The sequence below is a fragment of the Bison bison genome, unplaced genomic scaffold (genome assembly GCF_000754665.1).
Source record: "Bison bison bison isolate TAMUID 2011002044 unplaced genomic scaffold, Bison_UMD1.0 scf7180017864143, whole genome shotgun sequence".
Lineage (NCBI taxonomy): Eukaryota > Metazoa > Chordata > Mammalia > Artiodactyla > Bovidae > Bison > Bison bison.
The window spans coordinates 5,819,538-5,838,047 of NW_011494715.1; the positions used below are offsets into that span (position 1 = coordinate 5,819,538).

The 18,510-nt window shown below is 38.6% G+C and overlaps 1 protein-coding gene across 1 annotated transcript in view; it reads right to left on the bottom strand.

Moving 5' to 3' along the window:
- The window catches only part of HMBOX1 (homeobox containing 1), a 195,453-nt gene that overhangs the window by 115,081 nt on the left and 61,862 nt on the right, over nucleotides 1-18,510 (bottom strand). The window lies entirely within an intron of this gene.

Sequence of the window (18,510 nt, forward strand, 5' to 3'; positions counted from 1 at the left end):
TTTTAAATGGTGGTGATGAAGTACTTCACAAATTATCAAGTAGCAGGGGCTTTTACTACTAATTTTAAAAAGACACCAATAACGGTGTCCATTCCTGAACAGGCTTAAATTAATAATGGAGCGAGTTCAGTACTTCTATCTTCTGATTAACATTCTACTGCTTTATTCAGCGTTCAGACGCTGTGACCCCGTTTAAATCACATGTAGGTCTTAACAAAAAATGAAATCTACTATTCACAGTTTAGGAGCTAAAGATCATGTATTACCGACGGCACTTATTAGCAGTTTCAAACCACAATATATGGGAACTATTTCCATTAACTGCAAGTTAATATTATAAAATAGATGAAAGCCAAAAATGTTGATGTCAAAAACTCTCACATTAAAATACACATTCAGCACTGAATTATATTAAGCAAGACCAAAGTGTCTAACAGTGACTAATGATACATGTGAAATGTACACGGTAAAGTTAGAAACCTTTCACATTTGCATATTCTAAACTGTAGCTTTAATGAATTTCCTGCTGTAGTTAATTTTCTTGCTGACGTGAGAAATACTGGTCCTAAATGGCAGATATAAAACACAAAGAAAACCTCCTAAAAATACTGTTGATTGCATTTCCTGGACAAAACACCAACAACAAGCCACACACGGATTACTGGTCAATATATATATATTTTTTCACTCGTGCTCAAGTTTAGTTAAAATATACTAAATACTAGTCCTGAAATAGAAACAAGGTCATAACATGAGTAAGATATGGTCCCAGTAGTGTAAGAGCTTATTAAACTATGGGGGGGTGGGGCGGGAGTAAAACAAAAATAACACACACACACACACACACCTCTCCAATAAAAGGCATTAAGACTAAAAATACAAGATTTATGAGCACAGCAATTCAGAAATTAATTGGTTACAGAGAACTGGAAAGACTTCTTTAAGTGAGATCTCAGCTGTTATTTGAAGTTTAGAATAAGACTTCCACCAAATCAAAGTGTGAAGGGAAGTCAGAATCAGTGCAAGAAAGAATCAGGAAGAGGAAACAGTTTAAAAAAAGATTATGAAGGATGTTTAGGGACTAAGTAGACCTGTCTTGTTGGCCTTTGACATGTATGTATGAGGAACAGACAGGTAGAAAGGAAGGAATTCCACAGTCTATGAAGGGCTCATAAATGCCTTCCAGTATTTCTGATCTTAATTCTATAAATATGAGAATACCACCACAACTGAATCAGACAATCTAGGGGGAAAATCACCAAAGACCTTCATTTCACAGATGAGGAAACGGAGATTAAGACACTGATACAGACCTGTGTAAGTGCAAATCACTGAATTTATGTCATTTATATTCCAGACATAAGTGGACTTGAAATAATACATAAAAATAAAACATTCAAAGGACAGAAGATCAAGCAAGTTGCTGTGAGTTCTCTGCTCTCAGCTTCAGTATCATAGAGCGTTCCTAGCATAAGAGACAGATTTTTTAAATTGACAGATTAAAACTGTGTATTACAACACATCATTAGAATGGCTATAATTAAAAAAAAAAAACAGAAAATAACAAGTATTGGCACAGATGTGGATAAAATAAAATCTTTGTGTGCTCTGATGAAAAATACAAAATGGAGGGTACTGCTATGTAAAATAGTATGGTGGTTTCTTAAAAAATTTAAACTTAGAATTATCATGAGATCTGCAACTTCAATTTCAAGTATATACGCAGAAATGAAAGCGGGGACTCGAACATATATTTGTACACCTAAGTTCATAGCAGCATAGTCACAAAAGCCAAAAGGTGGAAACAAATATCTATCAACGGATGAATGGCTAAGCAAAATGTGATACATGCATATAAGGGAATATTAGTCTACCTTAAAAAAGAAGGAAATGTTGACATGCTAACATCATTGAACACCAAAGGCATTACACTAAGTGAAAGAAGCCAGGCACAAAAGGCCAAATACTGTATAATTCCACTTTTACAAGATATTTACAGTCTTCAAACTCAGGGACAGAAAGAAGACTGGTTCTTAAAGGGGGCTGGGGAAGGAGGAGTTACTGTTTAATGGTGCGAAGTTTTAGTTTGGGAAGATGAGAAAAAGTTCTGGAGATGGATGACAGTGATGGCTGTACAACAATGTTTATTGTACTTAGTGTCATGAACTGTTTGCTTTAAAACTGTTAAAATGGTAAATTTAATATTATCTATGCTTTATTACTGCAAAAAGGAGAGCGTTACAGTAAAAGAAAACACATTTATTAAAAGGTATCAGGGATAAAAGTTTAGGGATGCTGGATCATATTTAAGCACCTAGCTATAAAAAGCAAGTAAGCTATAAAAGATAAAAAAAAATCACCTACTTATTGGACTTCTCATCTATTATACTTAAAAGAGAAAGAGCTGAATAAAGTTCACAGATGACTGAGAGAATTCTGTACCAACAAAGCTTACATTTTGATATAAGAAAAACACTGCAAATATGCAAGAGTTCAGAGAGTGTATTTCCTCAGTTACCTCAACTGAGACACATAATATAAAAAATTAAGAAAAATGTGCAAAAACATTTTTACTTATAAACAAGATGAACTAGATAATCTTTGGATCAAAGAAATCAAAATATTTTATTTGAAATGGTTTTAGTGTTCTGCTACATAGGACATGCAATAAATACATATTACATATATGTGTGTGTTTTTCCACATAGAGAAATCTGATCTGTGGAAGAGATCCAGTAATGGTGGTTACTGTAAGTACAGGGTGAGAACTGGACAGATTCGGAAAAGGGTGGGAAGGGAAGTGTTCTCAGAGAACTGTATCATTTTAACCATATGAATGTTATTGCTCAGTCAGTAAATCAAATGAATAAGAATAGGAATTAAAAGCAGGAGCCCACTGAACCCTTTGTAATTCAACACTAACTTGAAGATTATAGCAAACTAATAAGACATAAGAATGAATTAACTGGAATAAATACTGGAATGAAAGAGAAATATACACCTTTTTGCTAATGATCTAAAGGAACACCTAAAAAATGTAAGCTATTCTAGTAAAAAAAAAAAAAAGCTGAAATTTTTTGTTAAGAAGTATGATACACTTTAAATTAATTTAAAAAATTGTCGCTAGTTTAGCAGGAGACAGCTAGAAAAACAGGAAAAAAAATGCATTAATCATACTAGTAACATTTTCCCAATACTTATAAATAGCTGTATTGAGAAAAAGGCTCCCCCCAACAATTAAAGTTTAAAAATAGGAACTTAAAATTAGAAAAAAAGAAGTCCAAGAACCTCCAAGAAAATCAAACAAAGGAGAAAACCAGAAGTGGACTTCACTGGCCGGACAACAGAACAAACACAAAAGAAAATAAACAAATCCATACGACCCTGGGGACAGACACACAGAAGCAACGAAGAGAGTAAAGAACTGAATGACTCCAGAACACACAAGAAAATATACAAGCCAAAGGCTACATTTTAGTTCAACAAGCTGCTTTTGAACTGTGGTGCTGGAGAAGACTCTTGAGAGTCCCTTGGACTGCAAGAGATCCAACCAGTCCATCCTAAAGGAGGTTAGTCCTGAATATTCATTGGAAGGACTGATGTTGAAGCTGAAACTCCAGTACTCTGGCCACCTGATGTGAAGAGTTGACTCATTGGAAAAGACCCTGATGCTGGGAGGGATTGGTGGCAGGAGGAGAAGGGGACAACAGAGGATGAGATGACTGGATGGCATCACCGACTCGATGGACATGAGTTTGGGTAAACTCCGGGAGTTGGTGATGGACAGGGAGGCCTGGCGTGCTGCGATTCATGGGGTCGCAGAGAGTCGGACATGACTGAATGACTGACCTTAACTGAAATGAGGATAACTTATCATCTAGCAAGAAATCAGATCTTTATCTTAAATTATATATAAAAATTTAAATTCCAGTTGCAATAGACATAAATCTATAAAACTCAGACACACATTCTACAACAAAATTTAGAAGATCAAAGAGAAGAAACTTTAAAAGGTAGACATAAGAGTTTAAAATTTCCTACTACAAAAAAATCATAAAGTAAAGAATTTTTTTAAAAAGTCCTTGTCATCACAAGCGACTGGAATGCAAAACTAAGAAGTAAAGAGATAACTGGAATAACAGGCAGGTCTGGCTTTGGAGTACAAAATGAAGCAGGGCAAAGGCTAACAGAATCTTGCCAAGAGAATGCACTGGTCGTAGCTTTAACAACACATGGACATCACCAGATGGTCAACACCAAAATCAGATTATGTTCTTTGCAGCTGAAGATGGAGAAGCTCTATACAGACAGCAAAAACAAGACTGGGAGCTGACTGTGGCTCAGATCATGAACTCCTTACTGCCAAATTCAGACTTAAATTGAAGGAAGTATGGAAAACTACTAGACCATTCAAGTATGACCTAAGTCAAATCCCTTATGATTATACAGGGGAAGTGACGAATAAATTCAAGGGATTAGATCTGGTAGACAGAGTGCCTGAAGAACTATGGACGGAGGTTTGAAACACTGTACAGGAGGCAATAATTAAAACCATCTGCAAGAAAAAGAAATACAAAAGTACAAAATGGTTGTCTGACAAGGCCTTACAAATAGCTGAGAAAAGAAAAGCAAAAGGCAAAGGAGAAAAGGAATGCTATACCCATCTGAATGCAGAGATCCAAAGAACAGCAAGGAGAGACAAGAAAGCCTTTCTAAATGATCAATGCAAAGAAATAACGGAAAACAATAGAATGGGAAAGACTAGAGATCCCTTCAAGAAAATCAGAGATACCAAGGGAACATTTCATGCAAAGATGAGCACAATAAAGGACAGAAATGATACGGACCTAACAGAAGCAAAAGGTATTAAGAAGTGGCAAGAATACACAGAAGAACTATACAAACAATGTCTTAATGACTCAGATAACGACGATGGTGTGATCACTCACATAGAGTCAGACATCCTGTAGGGTGAAGTCAACTAGGCCTTAGGAAGCACTGTACATGAACTGAAAACTTCCAGATGTTCAAGCTGGATTTAGAAAAGGCAGAGGAACCAGAGATCAAATTGCCAACATCCACTGGATTATCAAAAAAGCAAGAGAGTTCCAGAAAAACATCTGCTTCATTAACTCTGCTAAAGCCTTTGAATGTGGGGATCACAACAAACTGTGGAAAATTCTTCAAGAGACAAGAATACCAGACCACCTTACCTATCTCCTGTGAAACCTGTATGCAGGTCAAGAATGAACAGTTAGAACTGGACATGGAAAAATGAACTAGTTCCAAATTGGGAAAGAAGAACGTCAAGGCTGTATATTGTCACCTTGTTTACTTAACTTACATGTAGAGTACATCATGCGAAATGTTGGGCTGGATGAAGCTCAAGCTGGAATCAAGACTGCCAGGAGAAATATCACTCACCTCAGATATGCAGATGACACCACCCTTATGGCAGAAAGCCATAAGGAACTAAAGAGGCTCTTGATGAAGGTGAAAGAGAAGAGAAATATTTGGCTTAAAACTCAACATTCAAAAAACTATGATCATGGCATCCGGTCCCATCACTTCATGGGAAATAGATGGAGAAACAATGAAAACAGTGACAGACTTTATTTTCTTGGACTCCAAAATCACTGCAGATGGTGATTGCAGCCATGAAATTAAAAGACGCTTGCTCCTTGGAAGAAAAGTTATGACAAACCTAGACAGGGTGTTAAAAAGCAGAGACACCTTTGCCGAAAAAGGTCCGTGTAGTCAAAGCTATGGTTTTTCCAGCAGTCATGTATGGATGTGAGAATTGGACTATAAAGAAAGCTGAGCACCAAAGAACTGATGCTTTTGAACTGTGGTGTTGGAGAAGACTCTTGAGAGTCCCTTGGACTGCAAGGAGATCCAATCAGTCAATTCTAAAGGAAATCAATCCTGAATATTCATTGAAAGGACTGATGCTGAAGCTGCAGCTCCAATACTTTGGCCACCTGATATGAAGAACCAACTCTCTGCAAAAGACACTGATGCTGGGAAACATAGAAGGCAGGAAGAGAAGGGTGTTTGACAACAGAGGATGAGATGGTTGGATGGCATCACAAACTCGATGAATATAAGTTTGAGCAAGCTCAGGGATATGGTGAAGGACAGGGAAGCCTGGCATGCTGCAGTCCATGGGGTCGCAAAGAATCAGACACAACTGAGCAACTTAACCAAAAAAAAACTACAAGCACATCAGAAAAAATATTTGACATGTAGAGAAAGAATAGATCCAAGCTGTCATTGTTTATTTAAAAAAACACTCAAATTTACTAGAAGTCAGAGAAATAATAATTAGTTTAATAATGAGATATAACTTCAACAAAAATTTAAAAGATTGATAATATGTCCTCAAAGGGTACGGTCATTTCACTGGTCTAAGGACAAAGTCCTTTTGGAAAGAAATCTGGCGACATAAATTGAAATTTAAAGTATTTACACTTTGGAGTCCCTTGGACTGCAAGGATATCCACCAGTCCATCCTAAAGGAAATCAGTCCTGAATAGTCCTTGGAAGGACCTATGTTGAAGCTGAAACTCCAATACTTAGGCGACCTGATGTGAAGAGCAGACTCACTGGAAAAGACCCTGATGCTGGGAAAGACTGAAGGACGACAGAGGATGATATGGTTGGATGACATCACTGACTCAATAGACAGGAGTTTGAGAAACTCCGGGACCTGGTGATGGACAGGGAGACCTGGCATGCTGCAGTCTGTGGGGTCACAAAGAGTCGGACTCGACTGAGCAACTGAACTGAACTTAACGAGTAGTCCTATTTCTGGGAATCTATCATATAGAAACAAAAGTAATCATACACAATACGTACAAGGATGTTTATTGTCATTTATTTTCCTATTTCTTGTCTCTATAAACAGAACTGTTTCAGTCCATACAAGAATGGCTGAATGAATGACAATATACTTTGATCAATGAACACAATGCAATCAAGTAGAGTTTTATCAGGTGACTTGGTGGGATTTGCACATTGCCACACTGAGTTAAAAAATAAACAGCAAAATGCAATCAAATGAGTATGATGAGATTTAGAAAGAAAACCTACAAGAACAAAAGTGAAAGTTGCTCAGTGGTGTCTGACTCTTTGCCACCCCATGGACTATACAGCCTATGGAATTCTCCAGGCCAAAATACTACAGTGGGTAACCTATCCCTTCTCCAGCAGATCTTCCCAAGCCAGGAATCCAACCGGGGTCTCCTGCATTGCAGGCAGACTCTTTACCAACAAAAACAGTCCTTTTATAGGCGTGTCTCTTGTCAGTATGTTTATTGACATACATACATACACGAACATGGAGAAAAACTAAGTAGTCAACAGGTACTGGAGGTGGGGTTAAGGATGAGGGTATACATAGCGAATATGTGTAAGGAAGGACTAATGCATCTCTGCAATAGTTAAAGATACATTAATGCAAACAAATTGTAAACATTCCTACTGTCAGAACTGGACTCAAATATCAAATAATGATTTTAGGGTTGTAAAAATGCAACACAATGTCAGGTTTCTCCATAATGAAAAAGTCTGTTGTCAGCATTGATGATCCTTGAAGAAAAAATGTAACCTGGAAAATCCATTAGGAATAAGAACTGGTAGATGGTGGTAAACAGGTTCTTTTTATTCTAGCTTTTCTCTTTAATATAAAAAGTATTAAACCATATAAGATAAAGGAGAATTTCAAAAGATACAAAATAAAAGTTAAGTCTGTCTTCTATCCCAAACTCCTTTTTCTCTTCCACTGAGACATTATACAGTTCCTTCATACATCTTTGAACATCGAAGTGTAACTTTTAGGGTAAATTCCCAGTAGAGGAATCATTATGAAAAAAAGCATATACCTTGTAAACTATGATAAAGAGATTTCGTCAAATGGCCTCCCTAAAGAAGATCAATTTATACTCCTACCTTCAGGAAATGCTTAACTGTGAATCCAGTATGTCACTGGTGATTTAAAATTGAATTTACATTGTGCAGTTTGGTATGTATCTTGTTTTATTCAATAATGGTAAACATAGAAAGGGCAGAATATTTTAAGAAAGCAAAGCACAAGAGAAAGGGAAGAGTTCGCTCTAACAGCACAGGCAGCAAGTTAGTCATCAAAGGAAGAGGTAACAGGACACTGCTAAGGCCAACTAGTGAGGCCTGTAAGCTCAGCTCTGGATATCCAAAAAGACATCTCAGAAGTTCAAAACAGCCATTACAGAGCTCCTTTACTGTTCTTTTAGCACCTGACACAGAAACCACTGTTATCCATCGAAAATACCAATTTACAGTAAAATTAAAAAATGTGTAAATATACAGAGATACATAAGCCTTACAATCCCGTAAGTTTGATACTATTAGTACTTTGAATTTAATGATGAGGACGTAAAATTCCTTCCTTGCTGGATGCACATTAAACACACACACAGATATATAAATGTAGCACATGGAGGTTAAAAAAAAAGGTCATAAAACTGCACCAGAATAAAAAGAACATTTCTCCCCTTTAATCCTCAGTCCTCTATAAAAAGATAAATACTATTAAGTTTCTTGTAAATCCTTACAAATATTAAAATTAAGAACTTAATATACTATATATCTAACATAGAATTCTTTCTTAAATGGTAGTTTTTAAAAACTTTTTAATATGAAAATTTGTAAACATGTACAAAGCCAGAATAATAAATGTTTAGGTACCCATCACCCTCCTTGAAAAATTATCTCTTTCTTGTTCCCCTGGCTCCAAAGGGTATTTTCAGGCCAATTTCAGGTATCTTATCATTTTAACCTGCAATTCTCTTCAAATTTCAGTATCTGGTTTCCAAATCCAGAGTAAATAAGACATAGGAACTTAGAAAGGGACAGTTCAGTTCAGCTCAGTCGCTCAGTCGTGTTCGACTCTTTGCGACCCCATGGACTGCAGCACACCAGGCTATCACCAACTCTCAGAGCTTGCTCAAACTCATGTTTTGAGTTGGTGATGCCATCCAACCACCTCATCCTCTGTCGCTCTGATGTCTCCTTCTCCTTCTGCCTTCAATCTTTCCCAGCATCAGGCCTTTTTCCAATCAGTCAGTTCTTCACATCAGGTAGCCAAAGTATTGGGAGTTTCAGCTCCAGCATCAGTCCTTCCAATGAATATTCAGATTGATTTCCTTTAGGATGAACTGGTTGGATCTCCTTGCAGTCCAAGGGACTCTCAAGCGTCTTCTCCAACACCATAGGTCAAAATCATCAATTCTTCAGCACTCAGCTTTCTTTATAGACCAACTTTCACATCCATACATGACTACTGGATAAACCATAGCTTTGACTACATGGGCCTTTGTCGGCAAAGTGATGTCTCTGCTTTTTAATATGCTGTCTAGGTTGGTCATAGCATTTCTTTCAAGGAGCAAGCACCTTTCAATTTCACGGCAGCAGTCACCATCTGCAGTGATTTTGGAGCCTCCAAAAATAAAGTTTCCACTGTTTCCCCAACTATTTATGCCATGAAGTGATGGGACCAGATGCCATGATCTTAGTTTTCTGAATGTTGAGTTTAAGCCAACTTTTTCACTCTCCTCTTTCACTTTCATCAGGAGGCTCTTTAGTTCTTCGCTTTCTGCCACAAGGGTGGTGTCATCTGCGTATCTGAGGTTATTGCTATTTCTCCCAGCAGTCTTGAGTCTAGCTTGTGCTTCATCCAGCCCAGCATTTCGCATGACATATTCTGCATATAAGTTCAATAAGCACGGTGACAATATACAGCCTTGATGTACTCCTTTCCCAATTTGGAACCAGTCTGTTGTTCCATGTCCAGTTCTAACTGTTGCTTCTTGACCTCCATACAGATTTCTCAGGAGGCAGGTAAGGTGGTCTGGTATTCCCATCTCTTTAAGAATTTTCCAGTTTGTTGTGATCCACACAGTCAAAGGCTTTGGTGTAGTCAATAAAGCAGAAGTAGATGTTTTTCTGGAACTCTCTTGCTTTTTTGATAATCCAACAGATGTTGGCAATTTGATCTCTGGTTCCTCTGCCTTTTCTAAATGCAGCTTGAACATCTGGAAGTTCACAATTCACGTACTGTTGAAGCCTAGTTTGGAAAGTTTTGAGCATTACTTTGCTACCGTATGAGATGTGTGCAACTGTGCAGTAGTTTGAACATTCTTTGGCATTGCCTTTCTTTGGGATTGGAACGAAAACTGACCTTTTCCATACTGAGTGCAGCACTTTCACAACATCATCTTTTAGGATTTGAAAGAGCTCAACTGAAATTCCATCACCTCCACTAGCTTTGTTCGTAGTAATGCTTTCTAAGGCCCACTTGACTTCGGAAATGGAGAAGGGAATGGCAAACCACTTCAGGATTCTTGCCTTGAGAACCCCATGAACAGTATGAAAAGGCAGCAAGTGACACAAAGGGTATAAAAAGGCTTTACCACAGGGGGAAGGGGGGGTGGGCGGGAAGGTGGGGTGGGCGGGAATGACAGCTACCTGAAAAGAGCAAAATAACTAAAAAACTAATTACAGATATATACACGTAATACCCACTTATCAAATAGTTCAAATCATGTTTAGGATCTTCATTTTTAAAAGACAGGTAAGTATGTGATCGATTTGTTTTTAAAAGCTGAAGTGGTTAAAACAAAGGTTTTCATTTTAGGAAGTTAATCAGGTGTTTCACATGTGTCAAACATTTTTCCCTGAACAAAGCCAGATAAGTGAGGCCTTACTACAATGAATGGTTGGTGACATGTGAGGAAAACCAACCAGATATTAGGAATCAAAGACTCACCTAAATTTGAATACTATTAATAATCTTTCAAATGATGCTTCTAGGTAGCCAGGTTAAAACTGGAAACAACTACTAACCGTAAATAACAACTACTGTGCTTAGTTGCTCAGTCGTGTCTGAATCTATGCGACCCCCTGGACTATAGCCCGCCAGGCTCCTCTGCCCATGGGATTCTCCAGTCAAGAATACTGCAGTGGGTTGCCATGCCCTCCTCCAAAGGATCTTCCCAAACCAAGGAACTGAACCCAGGTCTCCTGAATTGCAGGTGGATTCTTTACCATTTGAGCCACCAGGAAAACCCAATAGCAACTACTATTGGGCAGCAGTAGCTTGCCCAGGGCTTCCCAGGTGGCCCATTTAAAGAATACTACTCTGGGCCAAGTCTCCCTGGTGGCTCAGTAAGAATCTGCCTGTAAGTAGGAGACTTGTGTTGGATCCCTGGGTCAGGAAGATCCCTTGGAGAAAAAAATGGCTACCCACTCCAGTAATCTTGCCTGGGAAATCTCATGGACAGAGGAGTCTAGCAGGCTACCATCCATGGGGTTGCAAAAGAGTTGGACACAATTTAGCAACTAAACAACAACTATCACCCTTGGCCAACACTCACTGGTTAAGTGCTTTACATATACAAACTCATTCAATCTCACCATCCTCTGAGGTAGATAACTAAGACAAGACACCACTTGCCCAGGGCTTCCCAGACGGCCCTGCTAAGTCGCTTCAGTCGTGCCTGACTCTGTGTGACCCCAGAGACAGCAGCCCACCAGGCTCCGCTGTCCCTGGGATTCTCCAGGCAAGATCACTGGAATGGGTTGCCATTTCCTTCTCCAATGCATGAAAGTGAAAAGTGAAAGTGAAGTCGCTCAGTCGTGTCCGACTCCTAAAACAAACAAACAAACAACAACCACCCATCTGCAAATGCAGGAGACATGAGATGTGGGTTCGATCCCCAGGTCAGGCAGGTCTCCTGGAGGAGGGCATGACAATTCACTCCAGTATTTTTGCCTGGAGAACTCCATGGACAGAGGATCCTGGCAGACTACAATCCTTGGGGTGGCAAAGAGTCAGGCACGACTGAAGTGACTTGGCATGCACACACCACTTGCCCAAGGTCAATCAACTAATGACTTCCCTTTTCTTATTAGAACTGTAACTGAAGTACTTATGTTAGTCTTACTCTTTCTTCAAAATATAAGATTAGCGATATAATTTTATCACTTCTATGGAGCAAATGTTTACTTGTGTTACGTACCATGCAACAAGCTGGTCAACAGATACACCACTAAGATACTAATGATGTTCCTCTTATGTTTTACTCATTATGATTCACTACTTAAGGTTGTATACCATGGAGAGTTTTATTCCCAAAGAATTAGTACATATACTACTTGTCAAACTTTTAAAGACAGAAATACTCATGTAGCTCCTCCTACATTTCCAATGACAGGAAGTTTAATGTAGAGTTTTGCTGATAAAGATACTCTTTTAACAGACTCTAACTTTTTTAATAACTTCAAGCCACTTATCCGACTGAATCAATAAAGACTACATTTCTTTTCTTTTCCACAAGGCAGTGTTTTAAATGTCTGTAAAATCTTCAGAAAGAGTCTCCATGCTAAACAGTCCCAGTCATGATTCCAGTTTGACATGGTTTCCTTGTTTGTCATTATCTAATCTTCTTTTAAAAAGCGGGTCTCCCCACATTCAGCACAGACTTCTGCAGAGAACCTAACCAGAGCAGGATATAGGGAACTATTAGTTTTCTTGTTCTGAACCCAAAATTGTGTTACTTTCTCCCACTACCAAGTCATTTTTGTGAGTGTATTAAGTTTGCAGACAAAACTTCTGCACATTCATTAAAGAAGCAGTGATTAAACATCAAAGAGACAACTGAACTGATTCAGGCTTTTATCCAGGCTTCCCTTTCCTAAACTTGAGGCTTTTTTTGTTTTTAAAAGCAAAATAGTTTCATTTTTGCTTTTTTTTTCTTGTATGTAAATATTACTATTTGATATATGTTATATATTTTATTTGTCTATTATCTGTGTCATTATTGTCTATTTTTTGCATGTACTCTTAAAGTAGTACCTGGAATATAACAAGCACTGTTTATTACTGAACTAACTCAGAAACGGAGAAGGCAACGGCAACCCACTCCAGTATTCTTGCCTGGAGAATCCCATAAGCGGAGGAGCCTGGTAGGCTGCAATCCATGGGAATCCGAAGAGTCGGACATGATTGAGCGACTTCACTTTGACTTTTCACTTTCGTGCACTGGAGAAGGAAACGGCAACCCACTCCAGTGTTCTTGCCTGGAGAATCCCAGGGATGGGGGAGCCTGATGGGCTGCCATCTATGGGGTCACACAGAGTTGGACATGACTGAAGTGACTTAGCAGCAGCAACTCACAAACAGATGGAAGAGGGTGGAACATGCATATCCTTTTGGCTTCTGGGAAGCAATCTCTAAACTACTACACTTCACTGCTAAATGATCTTAACACCTTATCAAGAAATACACAATCAGAAGAGCCATAACTACCACATGCCCTCTAGAATTTACTATGTCAATCTAATACAGGAATTATAGCCTTTGATTACTTTTAAGATATGCAGTGCTTTTGATGTTACCCTCTATGTTTCCTCTGCTTTTCCATTCTAAAATAATTATATAACCTGAAAATAAAACTACACATCTCCCCATCATTAATACTAGATGTGGACTGTGAAGAAGGCTGAGCGCCGAAGAATTGATGCTTTTGAACCGTGGTGTTGGAGAAGACTCTTAAGAGTCCCTTGGACTGCAAGGAGATCCAACCAGTCCATTCTGAAGGAGATCAGCCCTGGGATTTCTTTGGAAGGAATGATGCTAAAGCTGAAACTCCAGTACTTTGGCCACCTCATGCGAAGAGTTGACTCATTGGAAAAGACTCTGATGCTGGGAGGGATTGGGGGCAGGAGGAGAAGGGGACGACAGAGGATGAGATGGCTGGATGGCATCACTGACTCAATGGATGTGAGTCTCAGTGAACTCCGGGAGTTGGTGATGGACAGGGAGGCCTGGCGTGCTGCTATTCATGGGGTCGCAAAGAGTCGGACATGACTGAGCAACTGATCTGATCTGATATGAAAGGAAATCAGTCCTGAGTATTCACTGGAAAGATAGACGCTGAAGCTGAAACTCCAATATGTTGGCCACTTGATATGAAGAGCTGACTCATTGGAAAAGACCCTGATGCTGGAAAAGATTGAGGGCAGGAGGAGAAGGGGATGACAGAGGATGAGATGGTTGGATGGCATCACCGACTCAATGGACATGAGTTTGAGTAAACTCCGGGAGTTGGGTACGGACAGGGAGGCCTGGCATGCTGCAGTTCACGGGATCGCAAAGAGTTGGACACGACTGAGCGACTGAACTGAACTGAAGATATGTCTGGGGTTTCCCGGTGGGTAAAGAACAGTGCCTGCCAATGCAGGAAACACCGGTTCAATCCCTGGGTTGGCAAGATCCCCTGGAGAAAGAAATGGCAACCCACTTCAGTATTCTTGCCTGGCAAATCCCATGGACAGAGGAACCTGGCTATAGTCCATGGGGTTGCAAAGGAGTCAGGCATGACCTAACGACTAACCAACAATAAGATATGTCTACTTCAAGGGAACTCATATAATAGACATTGGTCAAAACAATTCATAAATATTCTCAAACTAGTCTTCTCTCTAAAAGTAATGTCCTCCTTTACCTAGTAAGTACTTGTGCCAGCCAAGGAGTTCCCATAGCCCTGCAAAAAAATGAATGCTTCCTTCCGCCTTTCCTTTCCACCAATTTCAGAGACTCTTATAAGACAGCAAACTTTTGCAAAACTCTCTGCTAGTAGGGTACCACAAATATATTTCTGCCATATTACATTATAATTCATATACAAATCTGTCTCTCTCCTAAAATGTGAGCTTCTTAAGAGCAAGGATTATTTATCAACTGCTGTAGTTCCAGCTCCTACTGAGTTGTGGGGCTTCCCTGGGGTTGCAAAGAGTCAGATGCGGCTGAGTGACTAACACTACTCCTACTGCCAAGGTATAAACAGTAAATAAATCTTTGCTTAGTTAAGAAATGGTTGAAAATGTCTATTTTCAAGTCTCTTCAAACAAAATAATCTTACCAGTCCTGATCCTTGAAATTAACAGCAAAAAGATGTTACTAAATTAAAAATTAATGTAATTGGATCATTTTCCAAGAAAACTAATAAGCATTTATTAAATACTGAATATGTCCTATAGGCCAAAGGATAAGCAAATGCTAAAGATACAAAAACAGAGCTCTGCTCTTGATAGCAGGGTAAGTAATATTAATGTTCCCAAAGAGACATTCTGTCATTGGTTTACAATCGACATTCAGTGTCCTTGGAGCCAAACTCTGTTAGGACTGTTGATGTCCCTTAGGGAGCTAACAATACTGGATGGAGAACTCAGCAGTCCAACAGTTCCATGTTGAATAGGCCAAGACAGTTCTCCAGAGTTCACTACCACAGGAAAACAGCGATTTGAACGGCAAGAGTCTCCTGTCATCATTATAAATAAATTTTAAAGTCTGTGTGACTACCATTCAAATATCCCCTGGACCAAAACAAAGACACATAAAAAACATTCCTATTGGCATACATCTAGAATATCTCGACGTTAAAATATAACAATTTACTCACAGAACCAATCCAGATGCTCCCATCTATTGCTCAAACTTTCATGTGCCTTTGAAGCCTCTATTCTCTTCTGCAGGAAGATTATATTAACACACTGATAATTTCCAGAACAGTAACTTGTGATTCTGCATTTCTGGATGATCCAATATCTTCCTTACCATTTTGCATTTCCCCTATCTCAGCAGTTTTCCCAGGTTTAATAAATGAAATAACAATGGAATTGAAGTAAGATACTTCATTAAGCTAGAATAAAGTGACTCATAAAATCTTATATTAAACTGGAATTGATGTTAATAATCTTTCCTAAATACCTCAGCTTACAGAGGGGAAAAAAAAAATCTGATAATTGGAGCCAGAAACCCTGATGCCCAGATTACTGCTTACACAAATTTACCAACAAATAAAAGCAAATATTCCCATCAGTCATTCAGAAACTCAGGGTCTATTTAAATGTATGTCACTTAAAAGTTTTGTTAAGAATTCAGAATTATGACAAGTGTGCAAACAGAAGTTGTCCCATAGTGGGACTTAGGCAAGTATTTCTTACAGAAGGAGAAATCAAATTTAACATATTTTGGGAAATACTATCTTAAGAAGTGTTTGTTAGACACTTTCCCCAGAGGAACTTCTTTTATGCCTCAATACTGCAGGGTTTTGCATTCATTCATTTACGCTTTTACCAAATACCTACTGAGCACCTAGTATACGCTAGGCACTGAAAAGTACAGCAGTGAACAAAATAAAACTGTGTTCACATAAAACCTTACATTTCTGTGGTAAAAGACAAATTTTAAAAAAGAGTCAATCATATAGTATTCAGATCATGATAAATACAATAGAGAAAAATAAAGCTGGGAACGAATTCAGGATTATAATTTTTAAATAGGAAGAAAGCCATGTAGATATAGGAGAAAGGACATTTAAGGTCAAGACCTTGACACAGAAATTGTCTACTATGTTCAAAGAATAGCGCCAAGGACAGTGTGGCCAGAGTTAAATGGGCAAAGGATAGCATAGTAGAACATGGAAACTGGGGGTTACTGGGAGGACAAGATCAAAGAGGAATCTGTAACTGAAAATTTCTGTTAAAAATATGAAATATTACTTAGTTAGACTGGGGTTGAATCAATAGCCTAGGGATGACTCAACTTAATAGGAAACTTATCATGAATTGCTAACAGTAGAATTTCTAACATCAACAGGCTGCCAGAGAGATGTTATTTTTGGACATTCCCAGCATCCATTAAATTATACTTCTGAGAGCATTATCAACTACTTTTGTAAATGACTAGCTTTGAAGCATACCCTTGTCAATTTACTAGGAGGTGAGTGCTGAAAAGGGGATGAAGAAGGCTGAGGACAAGGGAATTCATGTTTCCCACTGCAGAGAGGTGAGGACATGCTTTATCTCTTGTATCTCAGGAGGTAGCTAATATATAATCCAAAATAGGAAGACAGTCAATCAGATTGTTTCCAAGTAAAAGCTATGGTCAAACCAATTTCAGGGAGCCTATCTATACTTTATTCACTACTTATAATACGTAAGCATCCCAAGGACAAGTTTCTTTTATTTTTTACATTTTTCCACAGTCTACCATTGTTAGGCCCTCACATTTTGTATCGTCTGACTGAACAGACAAAAACATACCTCAAGTCATGAGGACAGGCTCTGCACCTGAGCCGGGGAGCACGCAACTTTCTCATACTTCTGCCTTTGAAAACCTGGGGCTTGGAAAGCAAAGGAAATCATTTTTTAAAAAATGAAGACAACCCACAGGATGGAAGAAAATATTTACTAACAATGTGACTGACGAGGGATTAGTCTTCAAAATTTACAAACAGCTAATGTGGCTCAATATCCAAAAAACAAAAAACAAAACACAAAACCCTAAACAATCCAATCAAAAAGAGGGCAAAAGACCTAAAGAGATAATTCTTCAAAGACATACAGCCAGCCAACAGGCACATGAAAAAATGCTTAACATCATTAATTATTAAAGAAATGCAAATTAAAACTACAATGAGGTTATCACCTCACACCAGTAAGAATGCCCATCATCAAAAAAATCAACCAACAATAAATGCTCGAGAGGGTGTGAAGAAAGGGGAACCTTCCTATACTGTTGGTGGGAATGTAAACTGGTACAGCTACTATGAAGAACAGTATGGAAGTTCCATAAGAAACTAAAAATAGAGCAACCAAATCATCAACCAAATGATCTAGCAATCCCATTCCTGGGCATACATCTGGAGGAAAAACATGATTCGAAAAAATACATACAGCCAAGGGTTTGCTGCAGCATTGTTTACAATAACCAAAACCGTGGAAACAACCTAAAACATCCATCAACAGATGAAAGGATAAAGGAGGTGTAGTATACATACTCAGTAGAACATTACTCAGCCATTAAAAAGAATAGAATACTGCCATTTGCAGCAAATGAATGGTCTTAGACATCATGCTAAGTGAAGTCAAAGACAAGTATCATATGATGTTTACATGCAGAATCTAAAGTGAGTGAAGTAAATAAGTGAAGTCGCTCAGTCGTGTCCGACTCTTTGCGACCCCATGGACTATAGCCTACCAGGCTCCTCTGTCCATGGGATTTTCCAGGCAATAGTACTGGAGTGGATTGCCATTTCCTTCTCCAGGGGATCTTCCTGACCCAGGGATCGAACCCAGGTCTCCTGCATTGTAGACAGACACTTTACTGTCTGAGCCTAAAAAAATGATACAAATGAGCTTATTTACAAATTAGAAACAAGTTCAAAGAATGAACTTCTGGTTACCAGGGAGGAAGGGTAGGGAGGAGGGATAGTTAGGGAGTTTGGGGTTGACAGGTATACTCTGCTAATATTTATAACAGAAAATCAACAACGACCTACAGTATAACACAGGGAACACTGCTCAGTATTCTATAACAACCTATATGGGAAAAAATTTGAAAAAGAATAGATACATGTATATGTATAACTGAGTCACTTTGCTGTATACCTGAAACACAACACCGTG